Source organism: Pinus tabuliformis, chromosome 6 (genome assembly GCF_031772625.1).
Source record: "Pinus tabuliformis cultivar Carrire ecotype Pingquan chromosome 6, CPIR1, whole genome shotgun sequence".
Taxonomy (NCBI): Eukaryota; Viridiplantae; Streptophyta; class Pinopsida; order Pinales; family Pinaceae; genus Pinus; species Pinus tabuliformis.
In genome coordinates this window covers 558316166-558328893 of record NC_142292.1, presented here as the reverse complement: position 1 = coordinate 558328893, position 12728 = coordinate 558316166, and the positions used below count along the sequence as shown (strand labels likewise).

At 37.4% G+C, this 12728-nt stretch overlaps 1 long non-coding RNA gene across 1 annotated transcript in view; it reads left to right on the top strand.

The window, feature by feature from the left end:
- The window catches only part of LOC149259732 (uncharacterized), a 279425-nt gene extending 269899 nt beyond the window's left edge, over nt 1–9526 (top strand). The window contains exons 4-6 of the long non-coding RNA XR_016247633.1: nt 8655–8735; nt 8868–8939; nt 9089–9526. This is a non-coding gene — a long non-coding RNA (uncharacterized LOC149259732). The remainder of the gene's footprint in view (nt 1–8654; nt 8736–8867; nt 8940–9088) is intronic.
- The last annotated feature ends 3202 nt before the right edge of the window (nt 9527–12728 follow it).

Genomic DNA, 12728 nt, shown 5'->3' with positions numbered 1-12728 from the left:
TAACTTGTATGGATTAACAAGTAGGAGGAGTAACACAGTTTGTTGCCGTAGGGATTCCGGGTTTTGGAATTTTCACAGAAATTTGGAAGACTTCAATCTTCTAATCTAGGACCCAAAACAAAGAGAGAGAGACACCAAAAGTTCAATTTTCCTTGTCTCCTTAGACTTCCCCAAACTTGCACTCACTTCGGCTTCCCAGCAACAGACTTTCCCAACTACAAGAGAACCTTGCACTTCTGCCCAGCAACAAGAGATTTTCGCACTTCTTCCCAGTTACAAGTGAATTCAAACTTGATGAGAGAGTGATGCTCCAAATAAATTCGATGTGCTTCCTTTTATAGGCTTCTTGTCGGGTGGAATAGGGTCCTTAGGCCAACTTGATCTTCTCTTAGGCCAACATGGCGTGGAAGTTACATAATTCATATTTGACTCAATACTTTACCTTTTTACATGATTCAAAAGCCCAAGAAGGGTCTCATTAAATGTACAATAACTCTATGGACTCGGAATAAATCCTAGAAGTCCTCAATGTGGACTTTGACTTAAAACAAGGTGACCCAAGCATGAAACCCATGCTTTAATAAGTCAAAATAATAATAATAATAATTATTTTCTTTATTCTTTTGACAAATACATTACATAATGACTCATGTACATTATTGTAGACTGAACATAGCTACATTTTCCAACATAACAGAGGTAGAGCTAGGCTCTCTTGGAAGACATGCTTGCCTTTTCATCAAAAGACCAGATCTTTGCAAAAATAATTCAAGCTATGAACTCCTATTGATGAAGAATATTTGGGAATTATTTCTGCTTAAAATATCATGGGCATTTATTTTTTATTTTTCTTATTGACATATGTTTTTTGGATAGAAAAAAAATGATCTTTTTGTATTATATAGGTGCAGGCCATATTTGAAGTCCGTATTTGTAATATTAAAAAACAAATCAAATAAGTGGCACATTATAATTCTTCTAAAATTGATTGTATCTCACCTTGCAGGCGTGTAAGTGTCATTTTGTGCAGTATATGTATATCATTCGGGTCTACAAGTTTCCTTGGATGACTAGATTTATCATGTATGGAAATATGTAGTGATTGTTGGATATTTTTAATGGGGAAAATACCAAAAACCAAATATTCAAACACACAGAGGCAATGCTCTGTTTCTTTTGCTCCAGGATCTTTTGTGCACACAGAAGACTTAAAAAAAAATTCACTGAGGAACAGAGGATTTCACCATAAAATATTTCTATTCATTAAAAAAAAAAAAAAAAAAAACATTCACTGTGTCTCCATATGAGAATTTACACTGCTGGAAAAATTCCCATTAACATTTACTGCTGTAAAACCTCCATTCACATTTACTGGTGTAAAACAATTTTACATACTGCTGTAAAAGCAAAACTTACACAGGCTTACAAAATTCGCTCCACCATTTTCCTTATGCACTGCTGTGCAAAACCACACATGGTTTTTAGCTATGGCCAACACAAAAAAATTACATCGCCAAAAAAAACTCACACCCCTGTTCTTGTTTTTCTACACACTGCTGTGTGTTTTTCCCTTTTTCAAAAAATACAATGAGCAAAAACTCAAGCATATATGTTTTGCTCGCTATATAAAACATAATGCGTAAAAACTCTATATTACCGTGGCCCCTTTTTTTTTTTACATTACATATGGTCAACACTTAAATAAATATATGCCGTATATATAAAACTAAATGCATTACGTGCCCTATGTAAAAAACTTAACTATTCACCTAAGTTTATGACAAGCATTAATGAAAGGTATGGTCAACCATGCTTTTAATTTACTCCACGCAAAACATTGAATTGATGTGGGTTCGTATGCAGCTCCAGGTGATCAACGGCGGAGAACACGGGAGCAAATCCAACGGTGGACAACAATATCGGAAACGCAACAAGTGCTGAACATTAACCTCCGAGAAAATGACGTTGCGTTACGTCAGGGCTGAACCACGTGTCAGCTCCACATTTTCTCGGGCCCTTGTGTACGAAAACCATTCTCTGCAGGTAGGCGGTCCGAGAAATCTTTAAACCGGTTTGTGGTTTTTGCTGGCGGTTTTGGGGAGCGTACGGCTGCGTTGAAATTATATTTCAACACTCCCCTTTAATTTCAACAGCTGGGCATTCGGTCATACCGAGACACTTTCTCAAAAATTCAAAGCTCTTCTGATCCAATGGCTTTGTCAAGATGTCTGCTACCTGTTCTTGAGTCCTGCAATGTTCTAGGACAATTTCTCCATTGTTCACCAATTCTCTGATGTAGTGAAACCTTGTATCAATGTGTTTCGTTCTCTTATGAAACACTGAATTCTTTGACAAAGCAATAGCTGAGCTATTGTCACAAAAAATCACTGTCGCTTTTGCCTGCTCTTGGCCTAAGCTTCTCAACATTCTTCTCATCCACACTGCTTGACATGTTGCTGCTGTAGCTGCCACATATTCAGCCTCTGCTGTAGACAATGCTACAATGGACTGCTTCTTAGAAGCCCATGAAATGGCTCCTGAACCCATATTAAAAACATAACCGGAAGTGCTCTTCCGATCATCTACACTTCCAGCCCAATCGCTGTCTGTGTATCCAACCAAATCTGAATGTTCTGAGGCATGATATAAAATTCCAAACATTTTGGTGCCTTTGACATACCTCAAAATTCTCTTTGCTGCCTGCCAATGTGCCTCCTTTGGCCTCTCCATGAACCTGGAAATTAAACTAACAGCATACATTAAATCAGGCCTAGTAGCTGTTAAATACATAAGGCTACCCACAATACTTTTATACAAACTAGGATCAAAATCCTTGCTGCTGTCCTCTCTGCTGAGCTTTAATCCCATCACTGTGGGAGTGATTGCTGCCTTGCATTCTTGCATGTTAAATCTGCCCAGAACTTGATTTACATATCTTGCTTGAGATATAAAAATTCCTTTTTCATTTTGATCTACTTCTATGCCTAAGAAGTATCTCAAGAAACCCATGTCAGTCATTTCAAATTCATTCTTCATGACTGATTTAAAATTCTTAATGAGCTGATCATCATTACCTGTGAAAATAACATCATCAACATATAAGACAACAATTAAAATTTTACCATCCTTTTCTTTGATGTAGACTGTGGGTTCTCCTTCACACTTGTCAAATTCATTATCCAATAGATATGAATCTATCCTGCTGTACCATGCTCTTGGCGCTTGCTTCAGCCCATAAAGAGCTTTCTTCAATTTGCACACTTTGTGCTCTTCACCTTTCTTCTCATATCCAAGAGGCTGTTCCACATAGACCTCTTCCATTAACACTCCATTTAGGAATGCTGACTTCACGTCCATTTGGTAGACTTTCCATTTGTTTTGAGCTGCTATGGACAGCACTGCTCTCACGGTTTCCATTCTTGCAACCGGGGCGAAAGTCTCCTCATAATCTCTCCCATACTGCTGCTTGTAGCCTTTGACAACCAGCCTTGCCTTGTGCCTTTCAATCTTGCCTTCAGCGTTGCTCTTGGTCTTGTAGACCCATTTTACACCAATGACTTCTTTGCCTTTTGGTAACTCAACCAAATCCCATGTTTTGTTTCTCTCTATGGCATTCATCTCCTCATCCATAGCTTCTATCCATTTCCTATCTTTGATTGCTTCTTCGAAATGAATAGGATCATCAACATGACAATACAAGGCAAATAAGGAATTCATTCCTTCTTCATAAATTTCACTTAGATTTCTAAACTTCTTACCTCGTTCACTTGGTGTGCAAGTGCTTGAAGATGCACTTGAATTTCCTCCTTGTGGTGTGCTTGGAGAAGCACTCTCATTGATCCTCAATGGTGTCCCTTGCTGTCCTTGTGTTGGTGCTGCTGTTTGGGGATTCATTTCAGCCACCTCCTCTTCATCTTCATCATGAGACAAACAGTGTTTAACATTAACTGTCTTCTCTATGCTTCCATCCCAAGCTTCCTCTTCAATGAATTGAACATCCCTGCTGACAAAGAACTTCTTGGTAGATGGAATGTACAGCCTGTAGGCTTTGGATTCATCACTGTATCCAATGAAGATGCATTTCTCCCCTTTGCTGTCCAACTTCCTCCTTAGCTGATCCGGAATGTGTGCATAGGCCACACACCCAAAAACTCTCATGTGGGTGACACTTTGCTTTCTCCCACTCCATGCCTCTTCTGGCACTTTGTTCATGACTGCTTTTGTAGGACACCTGTTCAATATATAAACTGCACAATGTACAGCTTCAGCCCAATAGTCATTTCCCAAATGCTTTGCCTTTAGCATGCTCCTCGCCATATCCATGATGGTCCTGTTCTTCCTTTCAGCAACTCCATTTTGCTGCGGAGTGTACCTTGTTGTAAACTGTTTGTGAATTCCATTTTCTCTACAAAATCTTAGGAATTCCTTGGAGATATACTCACCTCCTCTATCAGTTCTCAAAACTTTTATATGCAGCCCGCTTTGGTTTTCAACAAATGCCTTGAAATTTTGGAATTTCTCAAACACTTCACTTTTGTTTTTAAGGAAATATATCCAAGTCTTTCTTGTACAGTCATCAATGAATGTTAAGAAATATAGGCTGCCAGCTAATGATGGAGCTTGCATTGGCCCACACAAATCTGAGTGGATAATCTCTAAGGGTGTCTTTGCCCTTATGCTTTTCCCTGATGGAAAACTTTCTCTATGTTGTTTTCCCAAAATGCAGCCTTCACATAGGCTGTCCGGTTTCTCTATCAATGGTAATCCCTTTACCATTCCTTTCCTACTCAACAAATTCAGACCTCCAAAATTGAGATGCCCAAATCTCAAGTGCCACAACCAATTTTCATCCTTTGGCACGCTTTGGAAGGCCTCTTGGGTAACTGCTGCAATTTCATTTTTGTTTTTCAAATCTGCCCTGATCCTCAAAGGGAACATCCTGCTCCTTGTCATCTTCACTTCAGCAATGCATCTTTTGCTGGGTGGTATATCCATGATGGTGCATACATCATTTTTAAAGAAAACATTGTAGCCCTTATGGACAAGCTGTCCAATACTCAAGAGATTACATCTCATTCCGGGGACATAGTATACATCTGCTATGGTTTTCCTTTCTCCTTGCTTTGAAAGTATTTTTATTTCTCCTCTTCCCATAACAGACACTTTACTATCAGTTCCTAGTGTGACTTCTGATTTCACATTTTTATCTAGGGCAGAAAAGAAGGCTATGTTTCCGGTCATATGGTTGCTGCAACCTGAGTCTAAAAACCATATGTCCTCACTATGTGTTTCAGCCATGTTACAAGCTAACAGGACATTTTCTTGACTGCTGTTTTCTCTTGTAACATTTGCATTTTGTCTGCTGTTCATATCATGCTGTTTCTTTCTACAATCACTAGCATAATGTCCATACTTTTTGCAATAATAGCATTGAACATTAGATTTATCATACCTTTGTCCTTGAGCATGATGTTGTCCTCCTTGTTGGCTGCTGCCTTGGCCTTGGTTCTGATTTGGATTGTTGCCTCTTCCTTGTGCATTTGATGAGTTGTTCCTTCCACCTCTATTCTGGCTTCTGCCTCTTCCTCTTTTGTTTCCTCTGCCTTGACCTCTGCCTCTTCCAAAGGACATCTGGGTCTTAAAGGCTTGCTCAAGAGATGAGTTTTCATTCCTACTCAACCTCTGCTCATGTGTTATCAGTGATGCATGCAGCTCATCAACTGAATAGCTTGAGAGATCCTTTGTCTCTTCAATGGTGGTGACTATGGCATCAAACCTTGAGGGTAAGACCCTCAATATTTTCTCCACAATTCTTCTGTCTTCAATGGTTTCTCCATGAGTTCTCATTTGTGTGATTACACCAATCACATGAGTGAAGAATGAGTCAATGTTATCTGACTCCTTCATGTTCAAGTTCTCAAAATCCTTTCTCAGCAATTGTAGCTTTGCTGTCTTCACTCTCTCCATGCCTTGATAGGCTGTCTTGAGGGTTTGCCATGCTTCATTCGCTGTCTTAGCTGCTGCTAACCTTGGAAACATACTCTGGTCTACTGCTAGATACAACAACACACGGGCTTTTGAATCTTTCTTCCTATTGTTCTTCAGCAGATCCTTCTCTCCTTGAGTTAATGCATTGAACTCAGTTTCATCTGCTGGTTCTTCAAAGCCTTCTTCAACTATTTCCCATAAATCTTGGGAAGCAAGCAGAGCTGTCATAGTTATTGACCAGTAGTCATAGTTCTTCCCATTAAACTGTGGGAGCTGGGTGTTAAACAAACCCATACCAGTGCTTGTGCTGGCCATTCCTTGACTGTGTATTTAAAACACTGACTGTCTCTTCAATAACAAACAAGATAGCTATGAAGAATACCTGAATCCTTTGTTGTCTGAGTCTTCTGTCTGCCTGAGAAGTTTTGCTGCAGCAACAACCTTCTCCCTTCAGCTTCTTTGTCTCCTTCAAAGAGCCTAAGCCTGCTCTGATACCACTGTTGGATATTTTCTAATGGGGAAAATACCAAAAACCAAATATTCAAACACACAGAGGCAATGCTCTGTTTCTTTTGCTCCAGGATCTTTTGTGCACACAGAAGACTTAAAAAAAAATTCACTGAGGAACAGAGGATTTCACCATAAAATATTTCTATTCATTAAAACAAAAAAAAAAAAAAAACATTCACTGTGTCTCCATATGAGAATTTACACTGCTGGAAAAATTCCCATTAACATTTACTGCTGTAAAACCTCCATTCACATTTACTGGTGTAAAACAATTTTACATACTGCTGTAAAAGCAAAACTTACACAGGCTTACAAAATTCGCTCCACCATTTTCCTTATGCACTGCTGTGCAAAACCACACATGGTTTTTAGCTATGGCTAATACAAAAAAATTACATCGCCAAAAAAAACTCACACCCCTGTTCTTGTTTTTCTACACACTGCTGTGTGTTTTTCCCTTTTTCAAAAAATACAATGAGCAAAAACTCAAGCATATATGTTTTGCTCGCTATATAAAACATAATGCGTAAAAACTCTATATTACCGTGGCCCCTTTTTTTTTTTACATTACATATGGTCAACACTTAAATAAATATATGCCGTATATATAAAACTAAATGCATTACGTGCCCTATGTAAAAAACTTAACTATTCACCTAAGTTTATGACAAGCATTAATGAAAGGTATGGTCAACCATGCTTTTAATTTACTCCACGCAAAACATTGAATTGATGTGGGTTCGTATGCAGCTCCAGGTGATCAACGGCGGAGAACACGGGAGCAAATCCAACGGTGGACAACAATATCGGAAACGCAACAAGTGCTGAACATTAACCTCCGAGAAAATGACGTTGCGTTACGTCAGGGCTGAACCACGTGTCAGCTCCACATTTTCTCGGGCCCTTGTGTACGAAAACCATTCTCTGCAGGTAGGCGGTCCGAGAAATCTTTAAACCGGTTTGTGGTTTTTGCTGGCGGTTTTGGGGAGCGTACGGCTGCGTTGAAATTATATTTCAACAGTGATGAATCACCCCTTCTACGATGGCTAAATAAATCTTGTTGGGTCTCAATGTTTCCATTTTGGTTATCATTGACTCTGAAATTTAGTGGATTATCTTCCTTATTTCTGGTTGTATTACCTCAAAAAGAAAAAGATTAAAGACATTGTCCTGGATGCACATCTATTTGTCTGTCCAGCATTTCCATGTTCTAGGATGAAGAAGCTTTTGTTAGACTTGCATCCAACACGGTCCAGTTACCTATTTTTGCCCTAGCCCTTGGGACCTTTTTCCATATGTGCACAGTAGGTACCTCGTTTCATTATAGAGCCTGTAGGTGCTTAATAACATAGTGTGGCGAGTACACCGAGGCTTCAGCTACTTGGGCTTAAATTCCAACTTCCTTGAAGTATTTATAAGTTGGGAATTCTGAATGGCCAAATTCAAGCTCTACAGTTGGTTTTATATTTTAGAGGTTGTAGGTCAGAGGAATGATCTAGTAGTATCTGCTAGCAAAGACACACTTGAGACATTCCCAGACAGGATGACCTAGAGTATTCTCCAAATAATCTGCAAACACCAATGGTTTCTTTGGCAATTTTATTGTAAGCATGGCTGAAGTGAGTGCGCTTCTGTGTGCATGTACCAGTATTTCTTCTCTAAGAGTTGAAATGTGCTATGAGGCTTCTACTCTGTTCTAGACAACAAAGATCCTCACATGAATGCTTTTTCCTAGTCCTGAGAAGACCAACTGGTGTTTTACACATAGTGGAAAGATTCGAATTTGAATACATATTCAAATACAATTCGGTACAGAAAAAATTCATGGTACAACTTCAATATGGAAGTACACCCTCGATGAAAATGAAAATGACCCATTCAACCTCTCAGGACTGATCAATTCTCTAGAATTCCAAGCACTAAAAATATTAATCCTAGCTCTTTCTAGATCAAATGTTAATCCTAGCTCATTCTTTTCTATGGAGCAGGTCATACATCAAAAGCCAAAGAAATCCTTGGATGAAATTACACATGATCTGTGCCCACTTAGTGATATATCATATATGTTAATAATAATATACTCCAATATGTGAAGGCACTTTTCTTCAAGTTTATTCATTAACTAATATTGTAAATCTAATTTTGGTTGTTTTCAGGTTTTGAGTATACAACAACTGTGTCGGATCAACATCATGTACTGGGATGATAAATATGGCACACATAGCGTGGCTCTAGATGTAAGTCAAAAGTTTTCATACATAGAGGGTTCTTTTGTTGAATATACTCTTGTTTCAGGCTATCCTTGGCCTTCATGTAAAGATGTGTTTTGAATCAATTAATGCCAAATTTCTTTTCCGTGTTATTGCCAGTATGAGAGTCTTGATGACAGAAGACTCTAACAATGCTTTGAGCAATTCCTTCCTGTTGGATGATGACTCTAGGTACAACACAAGTCTCAATGTGCTCAATTTTTCCCAAACCACCCAATAATATTCAACATTGTAGATGAATCAAATATCATTAGAATGGGACAGAGATTTCTCTTTTTATATTATTGCCTAACTGCGTAATGCCATTTTTCTTAATGCAGTATTCTCTTTTCTGTGGATGATATATCGAAGTCCATGAATGAGATTGATTTGTCAGAAATTGAGCCTCCTCTTATTCGTTAAAATTCAGCTTTCAACTTCTTATTGTTGCGTGCAGAGTAATATTTTTGAGAGGCAAAGTTCCAATGTTCCTTAGTATCACTATTCCTTTGCCTTGCCAATTATTGTCGTCAAATACTTGTGCGTTGAAGTACATCTATTGGTTGGTTTTGTATATTTATTGTTGTTTTTTTGGCTCAAAAAGTATCCATTAAATCTACCCAAGGAAAGTTTGTAGTTACAACCCATTTGTTGTTTTTTCTCAAGAAAATATGATTCTTTTCTCCTTAGGTTTATTATTTGCATTTTGACAGTAGTTTTCCCCTGAACACATTAATTTTTGTGTTCTATGAGGGCAGATTCTAGGAAGTCTGTAATTATGGGATTATTTTTCTTCTGTCTTGTTCACATCCCCAAAATTAGTTCATATGTCGGTGAGGGTTCCATAAGTTTGGCAATCTTGAAGCAAAAGTTTTGTTTCCGCTAAAGCACAGCTTGTGTTGTAATATATTCTTGGAAATATAGTAGTCACTAGATCAAATTTTTTATTGGTTTGTGGGGTATAGTTTCATCAAAAGAATTATTATGAATTAGGGATGAGTTAGAGCATTGTATGTTGTTCAAGTATTTATGTGTATGTTATCTCAAACTGCTGGGAGGGGCCATTGAACTCCCTAGATTGTAATATTCCTATACTTGAGTACAAATTTGAAAGAAGGCACTGGCGCTTTTCTTTGTTGTACATAATGAAGAATGAGCTTTGAATTAACTTTGGTGATTGTGCTTTTGTGAATGGCTGTTAACTAGGAGCCATTTTGTGTATATATTTCAAACCTAAACTTTTCAAGTCATGAAGCTTATAATTATAATTTTTAGTCAAATAATGTATTCATATGTATCTGACAATGCCTAGTCATTTTATCGTTTCTCATCTATATGATAATGCGTGGACCTTTTTCAGTAAGTGATGATTCTAATATTTTTCTGTTAATTCCAAAAGACTATATTTTGCCTATCAACCACATGCGCCATGTCCAAGGACAGTTTTCTTATACACTTCTATAAATCATGCAGCCATTGCGCATAGACCAAAAGTGGAATGTGAGAATGCCAGCAATATTACCTCCTGTTTTTAAGTGTTCATGTTTCTTCCAGTTTCTCTTCCATTTCCAACGTTGCTACTAAAAATTGAGACCTATCAACGATGATTCTTTGATACATTTCACTATTTGATAAAGGCAGCTTCATATCTAGAAAAAGGTCTTTGCGTTCATATACTTTGTGCAACATGGATTCCAGCGAAAGATTATATGTTTTCATGACTCATTGTGCCAAGTAATTCAACACTGCCCTTTTTGTACTTGTATTGTTAAGAGAGATGTCCATGTTAACTTCAAAAGGATTCAACCCTATATCCTTATGCAATGCTAATGAGCCAAAGGCATTTTCCTGATTTTCTTAGAAGAAAGTTTGCAGTGTCTTTGTTTACATGGTCCAAAACCTGAGTCCTAATGAATTGACAGTCGTGCCTATTTTTCATATACAATATGGATCATCCTATGCACAACTAAGTTTATGACCTACAACCTGCTATGAAGTATACTCTTTTTCTATGCCTTGATATATTGATATTCTTTAGGCCATATCTTCTCTAATATTTTCATATGTGCATTTTTTGGAACATTTCCTTGCAAGTGTCAGTAAGTTGTCACCAATTGTTCATCGTCAATAGCTCTGGGCAGTGCTGGTAAATTCTGCATATTCAACCTTCAAAGGGAAACCTCCCTCCTCCTTAGGCAGCATGCCTTGATATAGATCACCTAATCAGCTTAGCAAGCAAAGATGTGCCACTGATAGCGATGGAAGGACTTCAACAAATATCTGTAGTGACTTCATCAAAGATGTCTTTGAGAAAACTGATGTTGTGGAAAAAAAATTCTGATCACTGCATTCAGATGAAAGGGGATCATTTTAAATGAGAAAGGAGTTATGGTTGCGTGATGCCAAAATACTCAAGTGAAAAGCTATAAGGTTTTTGTACCATAAGTGAAATGCTATAATATTCCTGTACAAACTGCTAGCAGACTTAACATTATGGATTACATATTTCTTTGCTTAGCAGAAAGAACTTGATTGCTAAATTGTCTTGTTTTGTGGTTATGCAGCTAGAGATTTCATATTTACATTTACTAATGTTATAACAAACATCAGTAAGTGTTCTGCCTATCTAGTTCATACTTGGCCAAATTGTGAAAGGTTTTTTGAGGTGATGTGTGGACTTTCATCTTCCAAGGAAGATCTTAACAAGTAATCTCTTAAGAGAAACGCTCTACTGAGTTTTGAAGCAAAATAAACGCAGGTTATTGTTAAAGTTAGGTAATATGACAACTTTTATTGGCCAAGGAGACCTCAAAAATTCATGTTCCAAAAAACCTACTTTCAACGCAATTTCATGTTCTTGAATAATTGTTTAGTCTTTACCTTTTCTGATATTAATTGGTTTCGGTTCACAGAATGGATGAAATAACAAGTGCTTCATTTTTTCTTACAAGAGGTATCGGAAACCAATGAGAAGTAACCATATGGAAAATCTATACAACTCTAGGGATTTTATATCATGAAGCAATTACCAATCAATATACTTGTTATATGTAAGGTTGTCAAAGCTACAGTTAGTCAAACATAGGAAGATTTTAGGTATCAATGGAGGAAAAAAGGTGGGAACTAAACCATCCTCATACCTTGTTAATTCTTTTTTAAAGCTACAAGTTCATCGGAATTCTGACGAATCTTCAAACGTCGCGATTTCGACACCTAAACATTTTTTTTCAGCACGAAAAAAAATAGCTATATGGTTGTATTATATTCATCCAACAAATATGTACAGCAAAATCCATATAAAGACCTTCAGATATGGAAAGAGGACATTTAGATCTGCTACATATAGGTCATACAGAAATATATTGCTATGTGCACATATTGACAATTTCGACGCCTAAACATTGCAATTTCAACACCTAAGCATCACACTTTCAATGCCTGAACATTGCAATTTCGAAACTTGAACGTGCAATTTCCACACCAAACTGTCGCAATTTCCATCCCTTGATGTCACACTTGCGACGACACAAAACAAGTTGTCTTCAAATGAGATGCGACGACAATACAACTCTAGGGATTTTATATCATGAAGCAATTACCAATCAATATACTTGTTATATGTAAGGTTGTCAAAGCTACAGTTAGTCAAACATAGGAAGATTTTAGGTATCAATGGAGGAAAAAAGGTGGGAACTAAACCATCCTCATACCTTGTTAATTCTTTTTTAAAGCTACAAGTTCATCGGAATTCTGACGAATCTTCAAACGTCGCGATTTCGACACCTAAACATTTTTTTTCAGCACGAAAAAAAATAGCTATATGGTTGTATTATATTCATCCAACAAATATGTACAGCAAAATCCATATAAAGACCTTCAGATATGGAAAGAGGACATTTAGATCTGCTACATATAGGTCATACAGAAATATATTGCTATGTGCACATATTGACAATTTCGACGCCTAAACATTGCAATTTC